Source organism: Telmatherina bonti (assembly GCF_933228915.1).
Source record: "Telmatherina bonti genome assembly, chromosome: 1".
Classification (NCBI taxonomy): Eukaryota; Metazoa; Chordata; class Actinopteri; order Atheriniformes; family Telmatherinidae; genus Telmatherina; species Telmatherina bonti.
Genome location: NC_136619.1, coordinates 1,240,761 through 1,262,024, shown reverse-complemented (window position 1 = coordinate 1,262,024; position 21,264 = coordinate 1,240,761). Strand labels below are relative to the sequence as shown.

Sequence of the window (21,264 nt, the reverse complement as noted above, 5' to 3'; positions counted from 1 at the left end):
GCTTAGCCTGTTAGCTTCAGAGCAGGTAGCCTTCCTGCCTACAATGTGCTGATGGTTTAGTCTGTTAGCCTCAGAGCAGCTAGCCTTCCTGCCTACAGTCTGTTGATGGTTTATCCTGTTAGCTTCAGAGCTGTTAGCCTTCCTGCCTACAGTCTGCTGATGGTTTAGCCTGTTAGCTTCAGAGTAGCTTTCCTTCCTGCTTACAGTGTGATGATGACTTAGCCTGTTAGCTTCAGAGCGGATATTCTTCCTACCTACAGTCTGCTGATGGTTTCGCCTGTTAGCCTCAGAGCAGGTAGCCTTCCTGCCTACAATCTGCTGATGGTTTAGTCTGTCAGCCTCAGAGCAGCTAGCCTTCCTGCCTACAGTCTGTTGATGGTTTATCCTGTTAGCTTCAGAGCTGTTTGCCTTCCTGCCTACAGTTTGCTGATGGTTTAGCCTGTTAGCCTCAGAGCAGCTTGCCTTCCTGCCAACAGTCTGCTGATGGTTTAGTCTTTTAGCCTCAGAGCAGCTAGCCTTCCTGCCTACAGTCTTCTGATGGTTTAGCCTGTTAGCCTCGGAGCAGTTAGCCTTCCTGCCTACAGTCTGCTGATGGTTTAGCCTGTTAGTTTCAGAGCAGCAAGTCTTTCTTCCTACAGTCTGATGATGGTTTAGCCTTTTAGCTTTAGACCAGCTAGCCTTCCTGCCTACAGTCTGTTGATAGTTTAGCCTTTTAGCCTCAGAGCAGCCAGCAGCTAGCCTTCCTGCCTGCAGTCTGTTGATGGTTTAGCCTGTTAGCTTCAGAGCAGCTAGCATTCCTGCCTACAGTCTGCTGATGGTTTAGCCTGTTAGCTTCAGAGCAGCTAGCCTTCCTGCTTACAGTCTGTTGATGGTTTAGCCTGTTAGCTTCAGAGCGGTTAGCCTTCCTACCTACAGCCTGCTGATGGTTTAGCCTGTTAGCCTCAGAGTAGCTAGCCTTCCTGCCTACAGTCTGCTGATGGTTTAGCCTGTTAGCCTCAGAGCAGCTAGCCTTCCTGCCTACAGTTTGCTGATGGTTTAGCCTGTTAGCCTCGGAGCAGCTAGCAGCTAGCCTTACTGCCTGCCTGCAGTCTGCTGATGGTTTAGCCTTTTAGCTTCAGAGCAGCAAGCCTTCCTGCCTACCGTCTGCTGATGGTTTAGCCTGTTAGCTTCAGAGCGGCTAGCCTTCCTGCTTACAGTTTGTTGATGGTTTAGCCTGTTAGCTTCAGAGCAGCTAGCAGCAAGCCTTCCTGCCTGCAGTCTGCTGATGGTTTAGCCTGTTAGCTTCAGAGCAGTTAGCCTTCCTGCCTACAGTCTGCTGATGGCTTAGCCTGTTAGTTTCAGAGCAGCTAGTCTTTCTTCCTACAGTCTGATGATGGCTTAGCCTGTTAGTTTCCGAGCAGCTAGTCTTTCTTCCTACAGTCTGATGATGGTTTAGCCTTTTAGCTTCGGAGCAGCTAGCCTTCCTACCTACAGTCCGCTAATGGTTTAGCCTGTTAGCTTCGGAGCAGCTAGCCTTCCTACCTACAGTCCGCTAATGGTTTAGCCTGTTAGCCTCAGAGCAGCTAGTCTTCCTTCCTACAGTCTGCTGATGGTTTAGCCTGTTAGCTTCGGAGCAGCTAGCCTTTCTTCCTACAGTCTGCTGATGGTTTAGCCTGTTAGCTTCAGAGCAGCTAGCCTTCCTGCCTACAGTCTGCTGATGGTTTAGCCTGTTAGCTTCAGAGCAGCTAGCCTTCCTGCCTACAGCCTGCTGATGGTTTAGCCTGTTAGCTTCAGAGCAGCTAGCCTTCCTGCCTACAGCCTGCTGATGGTTTAGCCTTTTAGCTCCAGAGCGGCTAGCCTTCCTGCCTACAGTCTGTTGATGGTTTAGCCTGTTCGCTTCAGAGCGGCTAGCCTTCCTACCCATAGTCTGTTGATGGTTTCGCCTGTTAGCTTCAGAGCAGCTAGCCTTCTTGCCTACAGTCTGCTGATGGTTTAGCCTGTTCGCTTCAGAGCGGCTAGCCTTCCTACCCATAGTCTGTTAATGGTTTAGCCTGTTTGCTTCAGACCAGCAAGCCTTCCTGCCTACAGTCTGCTGATGGTTTAGCCTGTTAGCTTCAGAGCGGCTAGCCCTCCTGCCTACAGTCTGTTGATAGTTTAGCCTGTTAGCTTCAGAGCGGCTAGCCCTCCTGCCTACAGTCTGTTGATAGTTTAGCCTGTTAGCTTCAGAGCGGCTAGCCCTCCTGCCTACAGTCTGTTGATAGTTTAGCCTTTTAGCCTCAGAGCAGCTAGCCTTCCTGCCTGCAGTCTGCTGATGGCTTAGCCTGTAAGCTTCGGAGCTTTTAGCCTTCCTACCTACAGTCTGCTGATGGTTTAGCCTGTTAGCTGCACAGTAGCTTGCCTTCCTGCTTACAGTCTGATGATGGCTTAGCCTGTTAGCTTCACAGCAGCTAGCCTTCCTGCCTGCAGTCTGCTGATGGTTTAGCCTGTTAGCTTCAGAGCAGTTTGCCTTCCTGCCTACAGTCTGCTGATGGCTTAGCCTGTTAGTTTCAGAGCAGCTAGTCTTTCTTCCTACAGTCTGATGATGGCTTAGCCTGTTAGTTTCAGAGCAGCTAGTCTTTCTTCCTACAGTCTGATGATGGTTTAGCCTTTTAGCTTCGGAGCAGCTAGCCTTCCTACCTACAGTCCGCTAATGGTTTAGCCTGTTAGCCTCAGAGCAGCTAGTCTTCCTTCCTACAGTCTGCTGATGGTTTAGCCTGTTAGCTTCGGAGCAGCTAGCCTTTCTTCCTACAGTCTGCTGATGGATTAGCCTGTTAGCTTCAGAGCAGCTAGCCTTCCTGCCTACAATCTGCTGATGGTTTAGCCTGTTAGCTTCAGAGCAGCTAGCCTTCCTGCCTACAGTCTGCTGATGGTTTAGCCTGTTAGCTTCAGAGCAGCTAGCCTTCCTGCCTACAGCCTGCTGATGGTTTAGCCTTTTAGCTCCAGAGCGGCTAGCCTTCCTGCCTACAGTCTGTTGATGGTTTAGCCTGTTCGCTTCAGAGCGGCTAGCCTTCCTACCCATAGTCTGTTGATGGTTTAGCCTGTTAGATTCTGAGCAGCTAGCCTTCTTGCCTACAGTCTGCTGATGGTTTAGCCTGTTCGCTTCAGAGCGGCTAGCCTTCCTACCCATAGTCTGTTAATGGATTAGCCTGTTTGCTTCAGACCAGCAAGCCTTCCTGCCTACAGTCTGCTGATGGTTTAGCCTGTTAGCTTCAGAGCGGCTAGCCTTCCTACCCATAGTCTGTTGATGGTTTCGCCTGTTAGCTTCAGAGCAGCTAGCCTTCTTGCCTACAGTCTGCTGATGGTTTAGCCTGTTCGCTTCAGAGCGGCTAGCCTTCCTACCCATAGTCTGTTAATGGTTTAGCCTGTTTGCTTCAGACCAGCAAGCCTTCCTGCCTACAGTCTGCTGATGGTTTAGCCTGTTAGCTTCAGAGCGGCTAGCCCTCCTGCCTACAGTCTGTTGATAGTTTAGCCTGTTAGCTTCAGAGCGGCTAGCCCTCCTGCCTACAGTCTGTTGATAGTTTAGCCTGTTAGCTTCAGAGCGGCTAGCCCTCCTGCCTACAGTCTGTTGATAGTTTAGCCTTTTAGCCTCAGAGCAGCTAGCCTTCCTGCCTGCAGTCTGCTGATGGCTTAGCCTGTAAGCCTCGGAGCAGTTAGCCTTCCTGCCTACAGTCTGCTGATGGTTTAGCCTGTTAGTTTCAGAGCAGCAAGTCTTTCTTCCTACAGTCTGATGATGGTTTAGCCTTTTAGCTTTAGACCAGCTAGCCTTCCTGCCTACAGTCTGTTGATAGTTTAGCCTTTTAGCCTCAGAGCAGCCAGCAGCTAGCCTTCCTGCCTGCAGTCTGTTGATGGTTTAGCCTGTTAGCTTCAGAGCAGCTAGCATTCCTGCCTACAGTCTGCTGATGGTTTAGCCTGTTAGCTTCAGAGCAGCTAGCCTTCCTGCTTACAGTCTGTTGATGGTTTAGCCTGTTAGCTTCAGAGCGGTTAGCCTTCCTACCTACAGCCTGCTGATGGTTTAGCCTGTTAGCCTCAGAGTAGCTAGCCTTCCTGCCTACAGTCTGCTGATGGTTTAGCCTGTTAGCCTCAGAGCAGCTAGCCTTCCTGCCTACAGTTTGCTGATGGTTTAGCCTGTTAGCCTCGGAGCAGCTAGCAGCTAGCCTTACTGCCTGCCTGCAGTCTGCTGATGGTTTAGCCTTTTAGCTTCAGAGCAGCAAGCCTTCCTGCCTACCGTCTGCTGATGGTTTAGCCTGTTAGCTTCAGAGCGGCTAGCCTTCCTGCTTACAGTTTGTTGATGGTTTAGCCTGTTAGCTTCAGAGCAGCTAGCAGCAAGCCTTCCTGCCTGCAGTCTGCTGATGGTTTAGCCTGTTAGCTTCAGAGCAGTTAGCCTTCCTGCCTACAGTCTGCTGATGGCTTAGCCTGTTAGTTTCAGAGCAGCTAGTCTTTCTTCCTACAGTCTGATGATGGCTTAGCCTGTTAGTTTCAGAGCAGCTAGTCTTTCTTCCTACAGTCTGATGATGGTTTAGCCTTTTAGCTTCGGAGCAGCTAGCCTTCCTACCTACAGTCCGCTAATGGTTTAGCCTGTTAGCTTCGGAGCAGCTAGCCTTCCTACCTACAGTCCGCTAATGGTTTAGCCTGTTAGCCTCAGAGCAGCTAGTCTTCCTTCCTACAGTCTGCTGATGGTTTAGCCTGTTAGCTTCGGAGCAGCTAGCCTTTCTTCCTACAGTCTGCTGATGGTTTAGCCTGTTAGCTTCAGAGCAGCTAGCCTTCCTGCCTACAGTCTGCTGATGGTTTAGCCTGTTAGCTTCAGAGCAGCTAGCCTTCCTGCCTACAGTCTGTTGATGGTTTAGCCTGTTAGCTTCAGAGCAGCTAGCCTTCCTGTCTACAGTCTGCTGATGGTTTAGCCTGTTAGCTTCACAGCAGGTAGCCTTCCTGCCTACAGTCTGCTGATGGTTTAGCCTGTTAGCTTCACAGCAGCTAGCCTTCCTGCCTACAGTCTGTTGATGGTTTAGCCTGTTAGCTTCAGAGCAGCTAGCCTTCCTACCTACAGTCTGCTGATCATTTAGCCTGTTAGCTTCAGAGCAGCTAGCCGTCCTGCCTACAGTCTGCTGATGGCTTAGCCTGTTAGCTTCAGACCAGCCAGCCTTCCTGCCTACAGTCATTTGATAGTTTAGCCTGTTAGCTTCAGAGCAGCTAGCCTTCTTGCCTACAGTCTGCTGATGTTTTAGCCTGTTAGCCTCAGAGCAGCTAGCAGCTAGCCTTCCTGCCTACAGTCTGTTGATGGTTTAGCCTGTTAGCTTCAGAGCAGCTAGCCTTCCTGTCTACAGTCTGCTGATGGTTTAGCCTGTTAGCTTCACAGCAGGTAGCCTTCCTGCCTACAGTCTGCTGATGGTTTAGCCTGTTAGCTTCACAGCAGCTAGCCTTCCTGCCTACAGTCTGCTGATGGTTTAGCCTGTTAGCTTCACAGCAGCTAGCCTTCCTGCCTACAGTCTGCTGATGGTTTAGCCTGTTAGCTTCAGAGCAGCTAGCCTTCCTACCGACAGTCTGCTGATCATTTAGCCTGTTAGCTTCACAGCAGGTAGCCTTCCATCCTACAGTCTGCTGATGGTTTAGTCTGTTAGCCTCAGAGTAGCTAGCCTTCCTGCCAAAAGTCTGTTGATGGTTTAGCCTGTTAGCTTCACAGCAGGTAGCCTTCCTGCCTACAGTCTGCTGATGGTTTAGCCTTTTAGCTTCAGAGCGACTAGCCTTCCAGGCTACAGTCTGATGATGGTTTAGCTTGTTAGCTTCAGAGCAGCTAGCCTTCCTGCCTACAGGCTGTTGATGGTTTAGCCTGTTAGCTTCAGAGCAGCTAGCCTTCCTGTCTACAGTCTGCTGATGGTTTAGCCTGTTAGCTTCAGAGCAGCTAGCCTTCCTGCCTACAGTCTGCTGATGGTTTAGCCTGTTAGCTTCAGAGCGGCTAGCCTTCCTGCCTACAGTCTGCTGATGGTTTAGCCTGTTAGCTTCAGAGCGGCTAGCCTTCCTGCCTACAGTCTGCTGATAGTTTAGCCTGTTAGCTTCAGAGCGGCTAGCCTTCCTGCCTACAGTCCGCTGATGGTTTAGCCTGTTAGCTTCAGAGCGGCTAGCCTTCCTGCCTACAGTCCGCTGATGGTTTAGCCTGTTAGCTTCAGACCAGCCAGCCTTCCTGCCTACAGTCTGTTGATAGTTTAGCCTGTTAGCTTCAGAGCGGTTAGCCTTCCTGCCTACAGCCTGCTGATGGTTTAGCCTTTTAGCTTCAGAGCGACTAGCCTTCCTGCCTACAGTCTGTTGATGGTTTAGCCTGTTAGCTTCAGAGCAGCTAGCCTTCCTGCCTACAGTCTGCTGATGGCTTAGCCTGTTAGCTTCAGAGCAGTTAGTCTTCCTGCCTACAGTCTGCTGATGGTTTAGCCTTGTAGCTTCAGAGCGGCTAGCCTTCCTGCCTACAGTCTTCTGATGGTTTAGCATGTTAGCTTCAGAGCGGTTAGCCTTCCTGCCTACAGCCTGCTGATGGTTTAGCCTTTTAGCTTCAGAGCGACAAGCCTTCCTGCCTACAGTCTGTTGATGGTTTAGCCTGTTAGCTTCAGAGCAGCTTGCCTTCCTGCTTACAGTCTGATGATGGCTTAGCCTGTTAGCTTCAGAGCAGCTAGCCTTCCTACCTACAGTCCGCTAATGGTTTAGCCTGTTAGCTTCAGAGCAGCTAGCCGTCCTGCCTACAGTCTGCTGATGGCTTAGCCTGTTAGCTTCAGACCAGCCAGCCTTCCTGCCTACAGTCTGTTGATGGTTTAGCCTGTTAGCTTCAGAGCAGCTAGCCTTCTTGCCTAGAGTCTGCTGATGGTTTAGCCTGTTAGCTTCAGAGCAGCTAGCCTTCCTGCCTATAGTCTGCTGATGGTTTAGCCTGTTAGCTTCAGACCAGTTAGCCTTCCTGCCTACAGTCTGCTGATGGTTTAGCCTGTTAGTTTCAGAGCAGCTAGCCTTCCTTCCTACAGTGTGCTGATGGTTTAGTCTGTTAGTCTCAGAGCAGCTAGCCTTCCTGTCTACAGTCTGCTGATGGTTTAGCCTGTTAGCTTCACAGCAGGTAGCCTTCCTGCCTACAGTCTGCTGATGGTTTAGTCTTTTAGCCTCAGAGCAGCTAGCCTTCCTGCCAACAGTCTTTTGATGGTTTAGCCTGTTAGCCTCAGAACAGCTAGCCTTCCTGCCTACAGTGTGCTGATGCTTTAGCCTGTTAGCCTCAGAGCAGCAAGCCTTCCTGCCTACAGTCTGCTGATGGTTTAGCCTGTTAGCTTCAGAGCAGCTAGCCTTCCTGCCTACAGTCTGCTGATGGTTCAGTCTGTTAGCCTCAGAGCAGCTAGCCTTCCTGCCTACAGTCTTCTGATGGTTTAGCCTGTTAGCCTCGGAGCAGCTAGCAGCTAGCCTTCCTGCCTGCAGTCTGCTGATGGTTTAGCCTGTTAGCTTTAGAGCAGTTAGCCTTCCTGCCTACAGTCTGCTGATGGTTTAGCCTGTTAGTTTCAGAGCAGCTAGCCTTCCTGCCTACAGTCTGCTGATGGTTTAGCCTGTTAGTTTCAGAGCAGCTAGCCTTCCTTCCTACAGTCTGATGATGGCTTAGCCTGTTAGCTTCGGAACACTTAGCCTTCCTGCCTACAGTCTGCTGATGGTTTAGCCTGTTAGTTTCAGAGCAGCTAGCCTTCCTACCTACAGTCCGCTAATGGTTTAGCCTGTTAGCTTCAGAGCAGCTAGCCGTCCTGCCTACAGTCTGCTGATGGCTTAGCCTGTTAGCTTCAGACCAGCCAGCCTTCCTGCCTACAGTCTGTTGATAGTTTAGCCTGTTAGCTTCAGAGCAGCTAGCCTTCTTGCCTACAGTCTGCTGATGGTTTAGCCTGTTAGCTTCAGAGCAGCTAGCCTTCCTGCCTATAGTCTGCTGATGGTTTAGCCTGTTAGCTTCAGACCAGTTAGCCTTCCTGCCTACAGTCTGCTGATGGTTTAGCCTGTTAGTTTCAGAGCAGCTAGCCTTCCTTCCTACAGTGTGCTGATGGTTTAGTCTGTTAGTCTCAGAGCAGCTAGCCTTCCTGTCTACAGTCTGCTGATGGTTTAGCCTGTTAGCTTCACAGCAGGTAGCCTTCCTGCCTACAGTCTGCTGATGGTTTAGTCTGTTAGCCTCAGAGCAGCTAGCCTTCCTGCCAACAGTCTGTTGATGGTTTAGCCTGTTAGCCTCAGAACAGCTAGCCTTCCTGCCTACAGTGTGCTGATGCTTTAGCCTGTTAGCCTCAGAGCAGCTAGCCTTTCTGCCTACAGTCTGCTGATGGTTCAGTCTGTTAGCCTCAGAGCAGCTAGCCTTCCTGCCTACAGTCTTCTGATGGTTTAGCCTGTTAGCCTCGGAGCAGCTAGCAGCTAGCCTTCCTGCCTGCAGTCTGCTGATGGTTTAGCCTGTTAGCTTTAGAGCAGTTAGCCTTCCTGCCTACAGTCTGCTGATGGTTTAGCCTGTTAGTTTCAGAGCAGCTAGCCTTCCTGCCTACAGTCTGCTGATGGTTTAGCCTGTTAGTTTCAGAGCAGCTAGCCTTCCTTCCTACAGTCTGATGATGGCTTAGCCTGTTAGCTTCGGAACACTTAGCCTTCCTGCCTACAGTCTGCTGATGGTTTAGCCGGTTAGCCTCAGAGCAGCTAGCCTTCCTGCCTACAGTCTGCTGATGGTTTAGCCCGTTAGCCTCAGAGCAGGTAGCCTTCCTGCCTACAGTCTGCTGATGGTTTAGTCTGTTAGCCTCAGAGCAGCTAGCCTTCCTGCCTACAGTCTGCTGATGGTTTAGCCTGTTAGCTTCAGAGCAGCTAGCCTTCCTACCTACAGTCTGCTGATCATTTAGCCTGTTAGCTTCAGAGCAGCTAGCCGTCCTGCCTACAGCCTGCTGATGGTTTAGCCTTTTAGCTTCAGAGCGACTAGCCTTCCTGCCTACAGTCTGTTGATGGTTTAGCCTGTTAGCTTCAGAGCAGCTAGCCTTCCTGCCTACAGTCTGCTGATGGCTTAGCCTGTTAGCTTCAGAGCAGTTAGTCTTCCTGCCTACAGTCTGCTGATGGTTTAGCCTGTTAGCTTCAGAGCGGCTAGCCTTCCTGCCTACAGTCTGCTGATGGTTTAGCATGTTAGCTTCAGAGCGGTTAGCTTTCCTGCCTACAGCCTGCTGATGGTTTAGCCTTTTAGCTTCAGAGCGACTAGCCTTCCTGCCTACAGTCTGTTGATGGTTTAGCCTGTTAGCTTCAGAGCAGCTAGCCTTCCTGCCTACAGTCTGCTGATGGTTTAGCCTGTTAGCCTCAGAGCAGCTAGCCTTCCTGCCTACAGTCTGCTGATGGTTTAGCCTGTTAGCTTCAGAGCAGCTAGCCTACCTGCCTACAGCCTGCTGATGGTTTAGTCTGTTAGCCTCAGAGCAGCTAGCCTTCCTGCCTACAGTCTGTTGATAGTTTAGCCTGTTAGCTTCAGAGCGGTTAGCCTTCCTGCCTACAGCCTGCTGATGGTTTAGCCTTTTAGCTTCAGAGCGACTAGCCTTCCAGGCTACAGTCTGATGATGGTTTAGCCTGTTAGCTTCAGAGCAGCTAGCCTTCCTGCCTACAGTCTGCTGATGGTTTAGCCTGTTAGCCTCAGAGCAGCTAGCCTTCCTGCCTACAGGCTGTTGATGGTTTAGCCTGTTAGCTTCAGAGCAGCTAGCCTTCCTGTCTACAGTCTGCTGATGGTTTAGCCTGTTAGCTTCAGAGCGGCTAGCCTTCCTGCCTACAGTCTGCTGATGGTTTAGCCTGTTAGCTTCAGAGCGGCTAGCCTTCCTGCCTACAGTCCGCTGATGGTTTAGCCTGTTAGCTTCAGAGCGGCTAGCCTTCCTGCCTACAGTCCGCTGATGGTTTAGCCTGTTAGCTTCAGACCAGCCAGCCTTCCTGCCTACAGTCTGTTGATAGTTTAGCCTGTTAGCTTCAGAGCGGTTAGCCTTCCTGCCTACAGCCTGCTGAAGGTTTAGCCTTTTAGCTTCAGAGCGACTAGCCTTCCTGCTACAGTCTGTTGATGGTTTAGCCTGTTAGCTTCAGAGCAGCTAGGCTTCCTGCCTACAGTCTGCTGATGGCTTAGCCTGTTAGCTTCAGAGCAGTTAGTCTTCCTGCCTACAGTCTGCTGATGGTTTAGCCTTTTAGCTTCAGAGCGGCTAGCCTTCCTGCCTACAGTCTTCTGATGGTTTAGCATGTTAGCTTCAGAGCGGTTAGCCTTCCTGCCTACAGCCTGCTGATGGTTTAGCCTTTTAGCTTCAGAGCGACAAGCCTTCCTGCCTACAGTCTGTTGATGGTTTAGCCTGTTAGCTTCAGAGCAGCTTGCCTTCCTGCTTACAGTCTGATGATGGCTTAGCCTGTTAGCTTCAGAGCAGCTAGCCTTCCTACCTACAGTCCGCTAATGGTTTAGCCTGTTAGCTTCAGAGCAGCTAGCCGTCCTGCCTACAGTCTGCTGATGGCTTAGCCTGTTAGCTTCAGACCAGCCAGCCTTCCTTCCTACAGTCTGTTGATGGTTTAGCCTGTTAGCTTCAGAGCAGCTAGCCTTCTTGCCTACAGTCTGCTGATGGTTTAGCCTGTTAGCTTCAGAGCAGCTAGCCTTCCTGCCTATAGTCTGCTGATGGTTTAGCCTGTTAGCTTCAGACCAGTTAGCCTTCCTGCCTACAGTCTGCTGATGGTTTAGCCTGTTAGTTTCAGAGCAGCAAGCCTTCCTTCCTACAGTGTGCTGATGGTTTAGTCTGTTAGTCTCAGAGCAGCTAGCCTTCCTGTCTACAGTCTGCTGATGGTTTAGCCTGTTAGCTTCACAGCAGGTAGCCTTCCTGCCTACAGTCTGCTGATGGTTTAGTCTGTTAGCCTCAGAGCAGCTAGCCTTCCTGCCAACAGTCTTTTGATGGTTTAGCCTGTTAGCCTCAGAACAGCTAGCCTTCCTGCCTACAGTGTGCTGATGCTTTAGCCTGTTAGCCTCAGAGCAGCTAGCCTTCCTGCCTACAGTCTGCTGATGGTTTAGCCTGTTAGCTTCAGAGCAGCTAGCCTTCCTGCCTACAGTCTGCTGATGGTTCAGTCTGTTAGCCTCAGAGCAGCTAGCCTTCCTGCCTACAGTCTTCTGATGGTTTAGCCTGTTAGCCTCGGAGCAGCTAGCAGCTAGCCTTCCTGCCTGCAGTCTGCTGATGGTTTAGTCTGTTAGCTTTAGAGCAGTTAGCCTTCCTGCCTACAGTCTGCTGATGGTTTAGCCTGTTAGTTTCAGAGCAGCTAGCCTTCCTGCCTACAGTCTGCTGATGGTTTAGCCTGTTAGTTTCAGAGCAGCTAGCCTTCCTTCCTACAGTCTGATGATGGCTTAGCCTGTTAGCTTCGGAACACTTAGCCTTCCTGCCTACAGTCTGCTGATGGTTTAGCCTGTTAGTTTCAGAGCAGCTAGCCTTCCTACCTACAGTCCGCTAATGGTTTAGCCTGTTAGCTTCAGAGCAGCTAGCCGTCCTGCCTACAGTCTGCTGATGGCTTAGCCTGTTAGCTTCAGACCAGCCAGCCTTCCTGCCTACAGTCTGTTGATAGTTTAGCCTGTTAGCTTCAGAGCAGCTAGCCTTCTTGCCTACAGTCTGCTGATGGTTTAGCCTGTTAGCTTCAGAGCAGCTAGCCTTCCTGCCTACAGTCTGCTGATGGTTTAGCCTGTTAGCTTCAGACCAGTTAGCCTTCCTGCCTACAGTCTGCTGATGGTTTAGCCTGTTAGTTTCAGAGCAGCTAGCCTTCCTTCCTACAGTGTGCTGATGGTTTAGTCTGTTAGTCTCAGAGCAGCTAGCCTTCCTGTCTACAGTCTGCTGATGGTTTAGCCTGTTAGCTTCACAGCAGGTAGCCTTCCTGCCTACAGTCTGCTGATGGTTTAGTCTGTTAGCCTCAGAGCAGCTAGCCTTCCTGCCAACAGTCTGTTGATGGTTTAGCCTGTTAGCCTCAGAACAGCTAGCCTTCCTGCCTACAGTGTGCTGATGCTTTAGCCTGTTAGCCTCAGAGCAGCTAGCCTTTCTGCCTACAGTCTGCTGATGGTTCAGTCTGTTAGCCTCAGAGCAGCTAGCCTTCCTGCCTACAGTCTTCTGATGGTTTAGCCTGTTAGCCTCGGAGCAGCTAGCAGCTAGCCTTCCTGCCTGCAGTCTGCTGATGGTTTAGCCTGTTAGCTTTAGAGCAGTTAGCCTTCCTGCCTACAGTCTGCTGATGGTTTAGCCTGTTAGTTTTAGAGCAGTTAGCCTTCCTGCCTACAGTCTGCTGATGGTTTAGCCTGTTAGTTTCAGAGCAGCTAGCCTTCCTGCCTACAGTCTGCTGATGGTTTAGCCTGTTAGTTTCAGAGCAGCTAGCCTTCCTTCCTACAGTCTGATGATGGCTTAGCCTGTTAGCTTCGGAACACTTAGCCTTCCTGCCTACAGTCTGCTGATGGTTTAGCCGGTTAGCCTCAGAGCAGCTAGCCTTCCTGCGTACAGTCTGCTGATGGTTTAGCCCGTTAGCCTCAGAGCAGGTAGCCTTCCTGCCTACAGTCTGCTGATGGTTTAGTCTGTTAGCCTCAGAGCAGCTAGCCTTCCTGCCTACAGTCTGCTGATGGTTTAGCCTGTTAGCTTCAGAGCAGCTAGCCTTCCTACCTACAGTCTGCTGATCATTTAGCCTGTTAGCTTCAGAGCAGCTAGCCGTCCTGCCTACAGCCTGCTGATGGTTTAGCCTTTTAGCTTCAGAGCGACTAGCCTTCCTGCCTACAGTCTGTTGATGGTTTAGCCTGTTAGCTTCAGAGCAGCTAGCCTTCCTGCCTACAGTCTGCTGATGGCTTAGCCTGTTAGCTTCAGAGCAGTTAGTCTTCCTGCCTACAGTCTGCTGATGGTTTAGCCTGTTAGCTTCAGAGCGGCTAGCCTTCCTGCCTACAGTCTGCTGATGGTTTAGCATGTTAGCTTCAGAGCGGTTAGCTTTCCTGCCTACAGCCTGCTGATGGTTTAGCCTTTTAGCTTCAGAGCGACTAGCCTTCCTGCCTACAGTCTGTTGATGGTTTAGCCTGTTAGCTTCAGAGCAGCTAGCCTTCCTGCCTACAGTGTGCTGATGGTTTAGCCTGTTAGCTTCAGAGCAGCTAGCCTTCCTGCCTACAGTCTGCTGATGGCTTAGCCTGTTAGCTTCAGAGCAGCTAGCCTTCCTGCCTACAGTCTGCTGATGGCTTAGCCTGTTAGCTTCAGAGCAGCTAGCCTTCCTGCCTACAGTCTGCTGATGGCTTTGCCTGTTAGCTTCAGAGCAGTTAGTCTTCCTGGCTACAGTCTGCTGATGGTTTAGCCTGTTAGCTTCAGACCAGCTAGCCTTCCTGCCTACAGTCTGTTGATAGTTTAGCCTGTTAGCCTCAGAGCAGCTAGCCTTCCTGCCTACAGTCTGCTGATGGTTTAGCCTGTTAGCTTCAGAGCAGCTAGCCTTCCTGCCTATAGTCTGCTGATGGTTTAGCCTGTTAGCTTCAGACCAGTTAGCCTTCCTGCCTACAGTCTGCTGATGGTTTAGCCTGTTCGTTTCAGAGCAGCTAGCCTTCCTTCCTACAGTGTGCTGATGGTTTAGTCTGTTAGTCTCAGAGCAGCTAGCCTTCCTGCCTATAGTCTGCTGATGGTTTAGCCTGTTAGCTTCAGACCAGTTAGCCTTCCTGCCTACAGTCTGCTGATGGTTTAGCCTGTTAGTTTCAGAGCAGCTAGCCTTCCTTCCTACAGTGTGCTGATGGTTTAGTCTGTTAGTCTCAGAGCAGCTAGCCTTCCTGTCTACAGTCTGCTGATGGTTTAGCCTGTTAGCTTCACAGCAGGTAGCCTTCCTGCCTACAGTCTGCTGATGGTTTAGTCTGTTAGCCTCAGAGCAGCTAGCCTTCCTGCCAACAGTCTGTTGATGGTTTAGCCTGTTAGCCTCAGAACAGCTAGCCTTCCTGCCTACAGTGTGCTGATGCTTTAGCCTGTTAGCCTCAGAGCAGCTAGCCTTTCTGCCTACAGTCTGCTGATGGTTCAGTCTGTTAGCCTCAGAGCAGCTAGCCTTCCTGCCTACAGTCTTCTGATGGTTTAGCCTGTTAGCCTCGGAGCAGCTAGCAGCTAGCCTTCCTGCCTGCAGTCTGCTGATGGTTTAGCCTGTTAGCTTTAGAGCAGTTAGCCTTCCTGCCTACAGTCTGCTGATGGTTTAGCCTGTTAGTTTCAGAGCAGCTAGCCTTCCTGCCTACAGTCTGCTGATGGTTTAGCCTGTTAGTTTCAGAGCAGCTAGCCTTCCTTCCTACAGTCTGATGATGGCTTAGCCTGTTAGCTTCGGAACACTTAGCCTTCCTGCCTACAGTCTGCTGATGGTTTAGCCGGTTAGCCTCAGAGCAGCTAGCCTTCCTGCCTACAGTCTGCTGATGGTTTAGCCCGTTAGCCTCAGAGCAGGTAGCCTTCCTGCCTACAGTCTGCTGATGGTTTAGTCTGTTAGCCTCAGAGCAGCTAGCCTTCCTGCCTACAGTCTGCTGATGGTTTAGCCTGTTAGCTTCAGAGCAGCTAGCCTTCCTACCTACAGTCTGCTGATCATTTAGCCTGTTAGCTTCAGAGCAGCTAGCCGTCCTGCCTACAGCCTGCTGATGGTTTAGCCTTTTAGCTTCAGAGCGACTAGCCTTCCTGCCTACAGTCTGTTGATGGTTTAGCCTGTTAGCTTCAGAGCAGCTAGCCTTCCTGCCTACAGTCTGCTGATGGCTTAGCCTGTTAGCTTCAGAGCAGTTAGTCTTCCTGCCTACAGTCTGCTGATGGTTTAGCCTGTTAGCTTCAGAGCGGCTAGCCTTCCTGCCTACAGTCTGCTGATGGTTTAGCATGTTAGCTTCAGAGCGGTTAGCTTTCCTGCCTACACCCTGCTGATGGTTTAGCCTTTTAGCTTCAGAGCGACTAGCCTTCCTGCCTACAGTCTGTTGATGGTTTAGCCTGTTAGCTTCAGAGCAGCTAGCCTTCCTGCCTACAGTCTGTTGATGGTTTAGCCTGTTAGCCTCAGAGCAGCTAGCCTTCCTGCCTACAGTCTGCTGATGGTTTAGCCTGTTAGCTTCAGAGCAGCTAGCCTACCTGCCTACAGCCTGCTGATGGTTTAGTCTGTTAGCCTCAGAGCAGCTAGCCTTCCTGCCTACAGTCTGTTGATAGTTTAGCCTGTTAGCTTCAGAGCGGTTAGCCTTCCTGCCTACAGCCTGCTGATGGTTTAGCCTTTTAGCTTCAGAGCGACTAGCCTTCCAGGCTACAGTCTGATGATGGTTTAGCCTGTTAGCTTCAGAGCAGCTAGCCTTCCTGCCTACAGTCTGCTGATGGTTTAGCCTGTTAGCCTCAGAGCAGCTAGCCTTCCTGCCTACAGGCTGTTGATGGTTTAGCCTGTTAGCTTCAGAGCAGCTAGCCTTCCTGTCTACAGTCTGCTGATGGTTTAGCCTGTTAGCTTCAGAGCAGCTAGCCTTCCTGCCTACAGTCTGCTGATGGTTTAGCCTGTTAGCTTCAGAGCGGCTAGCCTTCCTGCCTACAGTCTGCTGATGGTTTAGCCTGTTAGCTTCAGAGCGGCTAGCCTTCCTGCCTACAGTCTGCTGATGGTTTAGCCTGTTAGCTTCAGAGCGGCTAGCCTTCCTGCCTACAGTCTGCTGATGGTTTAGCCTGTTAGCTTCAGAGCGGCTAGCCTTCCTACCTACAGTCTGCTGATGGTTTAGCCTGTTAGCTTCAGAGCGGCTAGCCTTCCTGCCTACAGTCTGCTGATGGTTTAGCCTGTTAGCTTCAGAGCGGCTAGCCTTCCTGCCTACAGTCCGCTGATGGTTTAGCCTGTTAGCTTCAGAGCGGCTAGCCTTCCTGCCTACAGTCCGCTGATGGTTTAGCCTGTTAGCTTCAGACCAGCCAGCCTTCCTGCCTACAGTCTGTTGATAGTTTAGCCTGTTAGCTTCAGAGCGGTTAGCCTTCCTGCCTACAGCCTGCTGATGGTTTAGCCTTTTAGCTTCAGAGCGACTAGCCTTCCTGCCTACAGTCTGTTGATGGTTTAGCCTGTTAGCTTCAGAGCAGCTAGCCTTCCTGCCTACAGTCTGCTGATGGCTTAGCCTGTTAGCTTCAGAGCAGTTAGTCTTCCTGCCTACAGTCTGCTGATGGTTTAGCCTTTTAGCTTCAGAGCGGCTAGCCTTCCTGCCTACAGTCTTCTGATGGTTTAGCATGTTAGCTTCAGAGCGGTTAGCCTTCCTGCCTACAGCCTGCTGATGGTTTAGCCTTTTAGCTTCAGAGCGACAAGCCTTCCTGCCTACAGTCTGTTGATGGTTTAGCCTGTTAGCTTCAGAGCAGCTTGCCTTCCTGCTTACAGTCTGATGATGGCTTAGCCTGTTAGCTTCAGAGTAGCTAGCCTTCCTACCTACAGTCCGCTAATGGTTTAGCTTGTTAGCTTCAGAGCAGCTAGCCGTCCTGCCTACAGTCTGCTGATGGCTTAGCCTGTTAGCTTCAGACCAGCCAGCCTTCCTTCCTACAGTCTGTTGATGGTTTAGCCTGTTAGCTTCAGAGCAGCTAGCCTTCTTGCCTACAGTCTGCTGATGGTTTAGCCTGTTAGCTTCAGAGCAGCTAGCCTTCCTGCCTATAGTCTGCTGATGGTTTAGCCTGTTAGCTTCAGACCAGTTAGCCTTCCTGCCTACAGTCTGCTGATGGTTTAGCCTGTTAGTTTCAGAGCAGCTAGCCTTCCTTCCTACAGTGTGCTGATGGTTTAGTCTGTTAGTCTCAGAGCAGCTAGCCTTCCTCTCTACAGTCTGCTGATGGTTTAGCCTGTTAGCTTCACAGCAGGTAGCCTTCCTGCCTACAGTCTGCTGATGGTTTAGTCTGTTAGCCTCAGAGCAGCTAGCCTTCCTGCCAACAGTCTTTTGATGGTTTAGCCTGTTAGCCTCAGAACAGCTAGCCTTCCTGCCTACAGTGTGCTGATGCTTTAGCCTGTTAGCCTCAGAGCAGCTAGCCTTCCTGCCTACAGTCTGCTGATGGTTTAGCCTGTTAGCTTCAGAGCAGCTAGCCTTCCTGCCTACAGTCTGCTGATGGTTCAGTCTGTTAGCCTCAGAGCAGCTAGCCTTCCTGCCTACAGTCTTCTGATGGTTTAGCCTGTTAGCCTCGGAGCAGCTAGCAGCTAGCCTTCCTGCCTGCAGTCTGCTGATGGTTTAGCCTGTTAGCTTTAGAGCAGTTAGCCTTCCTGCCTACAGTCTGCTGATGGTTTAGCCTGTTAGTTTCAGAGCAGCTAGCCTTCCTGCCTACAGTCTGCTGATGGTTTAGCCTGTTAGTTTCAGAGCAGCTAGCCTTCCTGCCTACAGTCTGATGATGGCTTAGCCTGTTAGCTTCGGAACACTTAGCCTTCCTGCCTACAGTCTGCTGATGGTTTAGCCTGTTAGTTTCAGAGCAGCTAGCCTTCCTACCTACAGTCCGCTAATGGTTTAGCCTGTTAGCTTCAGAGCAGCTAGCCGTCCTGCCTACAGTCTGCTGATGGCTTAGCCTGTTAGCTTCAGACCAGCCAGCCTTCCTGCCTACAGTCTGTTGATAGTTTAGCCTGTTAGCTTCAGAGCAGCTAGCCTTCTTGCCTACAGTCTGCTGATGGTTTAGCCTGTTAGCTTCAGAGCAGCTAGCCTTCCTGCCTATAGTCTGCTGATGGTTTAGCCTGTTAGCTTCAGACCAGTTAGCCTTCCTGCCTACAGTCTGCTGATGGTTTAGCCTGTTAGTTTCAGAGCAGCTAGCCTTCCTTCCTACAGTGTGCTGATGGTTTAGTCTGTTAGTCTCAGAGCAGCTAGCCTTCCTGTCTACAGTCTGCTGATGGTTTAGCCTGTTAGCTTCACAGCAGGTAGCCTTCCTGCCTACAGTCTGCTGATGGTTTAGTCTGTTAGCCTCAGAGCAGCTAGCCTTCCTGCCAACAGTCTGTTGATGGTTTAGCCTGTTAGCCTCAGAACAGCTAGCCTTCCTGCCTACAGTGTGCTGATGCTTTAGCCTGTTAGCCTCAGAGCAGCTAGCCTTTCTGCCTACAGTCTGCTGATGGTTCAGTCTGTTAGCCTCAGAGCAGCTAGCCTTCCTGCCTACAGTCTTCTGATGGTTTAGCCTGTTAGCCTCGGAGCAGCTAGCAGCTAGCCTTCCTGCCTGCAGTCTGCTGATGGTTTAGCCTGTTAGCTTTAGAGCAGTTAGCCTTCCTGCCTACAGTCTGCTGATGGTTTAGCCTGTTAGTTTTAGAGCAGTTAGCCTTCCTGCCTACAGTCTGCTGATGGTTTAGCCTGTTAGTTTCAGAGCAGCTAGCCTTCCTGCCTACAGTCTGCTGATGGTTTAGCCTGTTAGTTTCAGAGCAGCTAGCCTTCCTTCCTACAGTCTGATGATGGCTTAGCCTGTTAGCTTCGGAACACTTAGCCTTCCTGCCTACAGTCTGCTGATGGTTTAGCCGGTTAGCCTCAGAGCAGCTAGCCTTCCTGCCTACAGTCTGCTGATGGTTTAGCCCGTTAGCCTCAGAGTAGGTAGCCTTCCTGCCTACAGTCTGCTGATGGTTTAGTCTGTTAGCCTCAGAGCAGCTAGCCTTCCTGCCTACAGTCTGCTGATGGTTTAGCCTGTTAGCTTCAGAGCAGCTAGCCTTCCTACCTACAGTCTGCTGATCATTTAGCCTGTTAGCTTCAGAGCAGCTAGCCGTCCTGCCTACAGCCTGCTGATGGTTTAGCCTTTTAGCTTCAGAGCGACTAGCCTTCCTGCCTACAGTCTGTTGATGGTTTAGCCTGTTAGCTTCAGAGCAGCTAGCCTTCCTGCCTACAGTCTGCTGATGGCTTAGCCTGTTAGCTTCAGAGCAGTTAGTCTTCCTGCCTACAGTCTGCTGATGGTTTAGCCTGTTAGCTTCAGAGCGGCTAGCCTTCCTGCCTACAGTCTGCTGATGGTTTAGCATGTTAGCTTCAGAGCGGTTAGCTTTCCTGCCTACAGCCTGCTGATGGTTTAGCCTTTTAGCTTCAGAGCGACTAGCCTTCCTGCCTACAGTCTGTTGATGGTTTAGCCTGTTAGCTTCAGAGCAGCTAGCCTTCCTGCCTACAGTCTGTTGATGGTTTAGCCTGTTAGCTTCAGAGCAGCTAGCCTTCCTGCCTACAGTCTGCTGATGGTTTAGCCTGTTAGCTTCAGAGCAGCTAGCCTTCCTGCCTACAGTCTGCTGATGGCTTAGCCTGTTAGCTTCAGAGCAGCTAGCCTTCCTGCCTACAGTCTGCTGATGGCTTAGCCTGTTAGCTTCAGAGCAGCTAGCCTTCCTGCCTACAGTCTGCTGATGGCTTTGCCTGTTAGCTTCAGAGCAGTTAGTCTTCCTGGCTACAGTCTGCTGATGGTTTAGCCTGTTAGCTTCAGACCAGCTAGCCTTCCTGCCTACAGTCTGTTGATAGTTTAGCCTGTTAGCCTCAGAGCAGCTAGCCTTCCTGCCTACAGGCTGTTGATGGTTTAGCCTGTTAGCTTCAGAGCAGCTAGCCTTCCTGCCTACAGTCTGCTGATGGTTTAGCCTGTTAGCCTCAGAGCAGCTAGCCTTCCTGCCTACAGGCTGTTGATGGTTTAGCCTGTTAGCTTCAGAGCAGCTAGCCTTCCTGCCTACAGGCTGTTGATGGTTTAGCCTGTTAGCTTCAGAGCAGCTAGCCTTCCTGCCTACAGGCTGTTGATGGTTTAGCCTGTTAGCTTCAGAGCAGCTAGCCTTCCTGTCTACAGTCTGCTGATGGTTTAGCCTGTTAGCTTCAGAGCAGCTAGCCTTCCTGCCTACAGTCTGCTGATGGCTTAGCCTGTTAGCTTCAGAGCAGTTAGTCTTCCTGCCTACAGTCTGCTGATGGTTTAGCCTGTTAGCTTCAGAGCGGCTAGCCTTCCTGCCTACAGTCTGCTGATGGTTTAGCCTGTTAGTTTCAGAGCAGCTAGCCTTCCTACCTACAGTCCGCTAATGGTTTAGCCTGTTAGCTTCAGAGCAGCTAGCCGTCCTGCCTACAGTCTGCTGATGGCTTAGCCTGTTAGCTTCAGACCAGCCAGCCTTCCTGCCTACAGTCTGTTGATAGTTTAGCCTGTTAGCTTCAGAGCAGCTAGCCTTCTTGCCTACAGTCTGCTGATGGTTTAGCCTGTTAGCTTCAGAGCAGCTAGCCTTCCTGCCTATAGTCTGCTGATGGTTTAGCCTGTTAGCTTCAGACCAGTTAGCCTTCCTGCCTACAGTCTGCTGATGGTTTAGCCTGTTAGTTTCAGAGCAGCTAGCCTTCCTTCCTACAGTGTGCTGATGGTTTAGTCTGTTAGTCTCAGAGCAGCTAGCCTTCCTGTCTACAGTCTGCTGATGGTTTAGCCTGTTAGCTTCACAGCAGGTAGCCTTCCTGCCTACAGTCTGCTGATGGTTTAGTCTGTTAGCCTCAGAGCAGCTAGCCTTCCTGCCAACAGTCTGTTGATGGTTTAGCCTGTTAGCTTCGGAACACTTAGCCTTCCTGCCTACAGTGTGCTGATGCTTTAGCCTGTTAGCCTCAGAGCAGCTAGCCTTTCTGCCTACAGTCTGCTGATGGTTCAGTCTGTTAGCCTCAGAGCAGCTAGCCTTCCTGCCTACAGTCTTCTGATGGTTTAGCCTGTTAGCCTCGGAGCAGCTAGCAGCTAGCCTTCCTGCCTGCAGTCTGCTGATGGTTTAGCCTGTTAGCTTTAGAGCAGTTAGCCTTCCTGCCTACAGTCTGCTGATGGTTTAGCCTGTTAGTTTTAGAGCAGTTAGCCTTCCTGCCTACAGTCTGCTGATGGTTTAGCCTGTTAGTTTCAGAGCAGCTAGCCTTCCTGCCTACAGTCTGCTGATGGTTTAGCCTGTTAGCTTCAGAGCAGCTAGCCTTCCTACCTACAGTCTGCTGATGGCTTAGCTTGTTAGCTTCAGAGCAGTTAGTCTTCCTGCCTACAGTCTGCTGATGGTTTAGCCTGTTAGCTTCAGAGCGGCTAGCCTTCCTGCCTACAGTCTGCTGATGGTTTAGCATGTTAGCTTCAGAGCGGTTAGCTTTCCTGCCTACAGCCTGCTGATGGTTTAGCCTTTTAGCTTCAGAGCGACTAGCCTTCCTGCCTACAGTCTGTTGATGGTTTAGCCTGTTAGCTTCAGAGCAGCTAGCCTTCCTGCCTACAGTCTGTTGATGGTTTAGCCTGTTAGCTTCAGAGCAGCTAGCCTTCCTGCCTACAGTCTGCTGATGGCTTAGCCTGTTAGCTTCAGAGCAGCTAGCCTTCCTGCCTACAGTCTGCTGATGGCTTAGCCTGTTAGCTTCAGAGCAGCTAGCCTTCCTGC

At 50.9% G+C, this 21,264-nt stretch overlaps 1 protein-coding gene across 2 annotated transcripts in view; it reads left to right on the top strand.

Moving 5' to 3' along the window:
• abhd17c (abhydrolase domain containing 17C, depalmitoylase) overlaps positions 1–21,264 on the top strand; it is a 32,545-nt gene that overhangs the window by 769 nt on the left and 10,512 nt on the right. The window contains exon 1 of one of the 2 annotated variants that reach the window (XM_079239642.1): positions 168–295. The exons of the other annotated variant lie outside the window; for it this stretch is intronic. The gene's annotated coding sequence lies outside the window, so the exon portion shown is untranslated. Of the gene's footprint in view, positions 1–167; positions 296–21,264 lie in introns of those variants that run through there. 2 annotated transcript variants of the gene reach the window in all.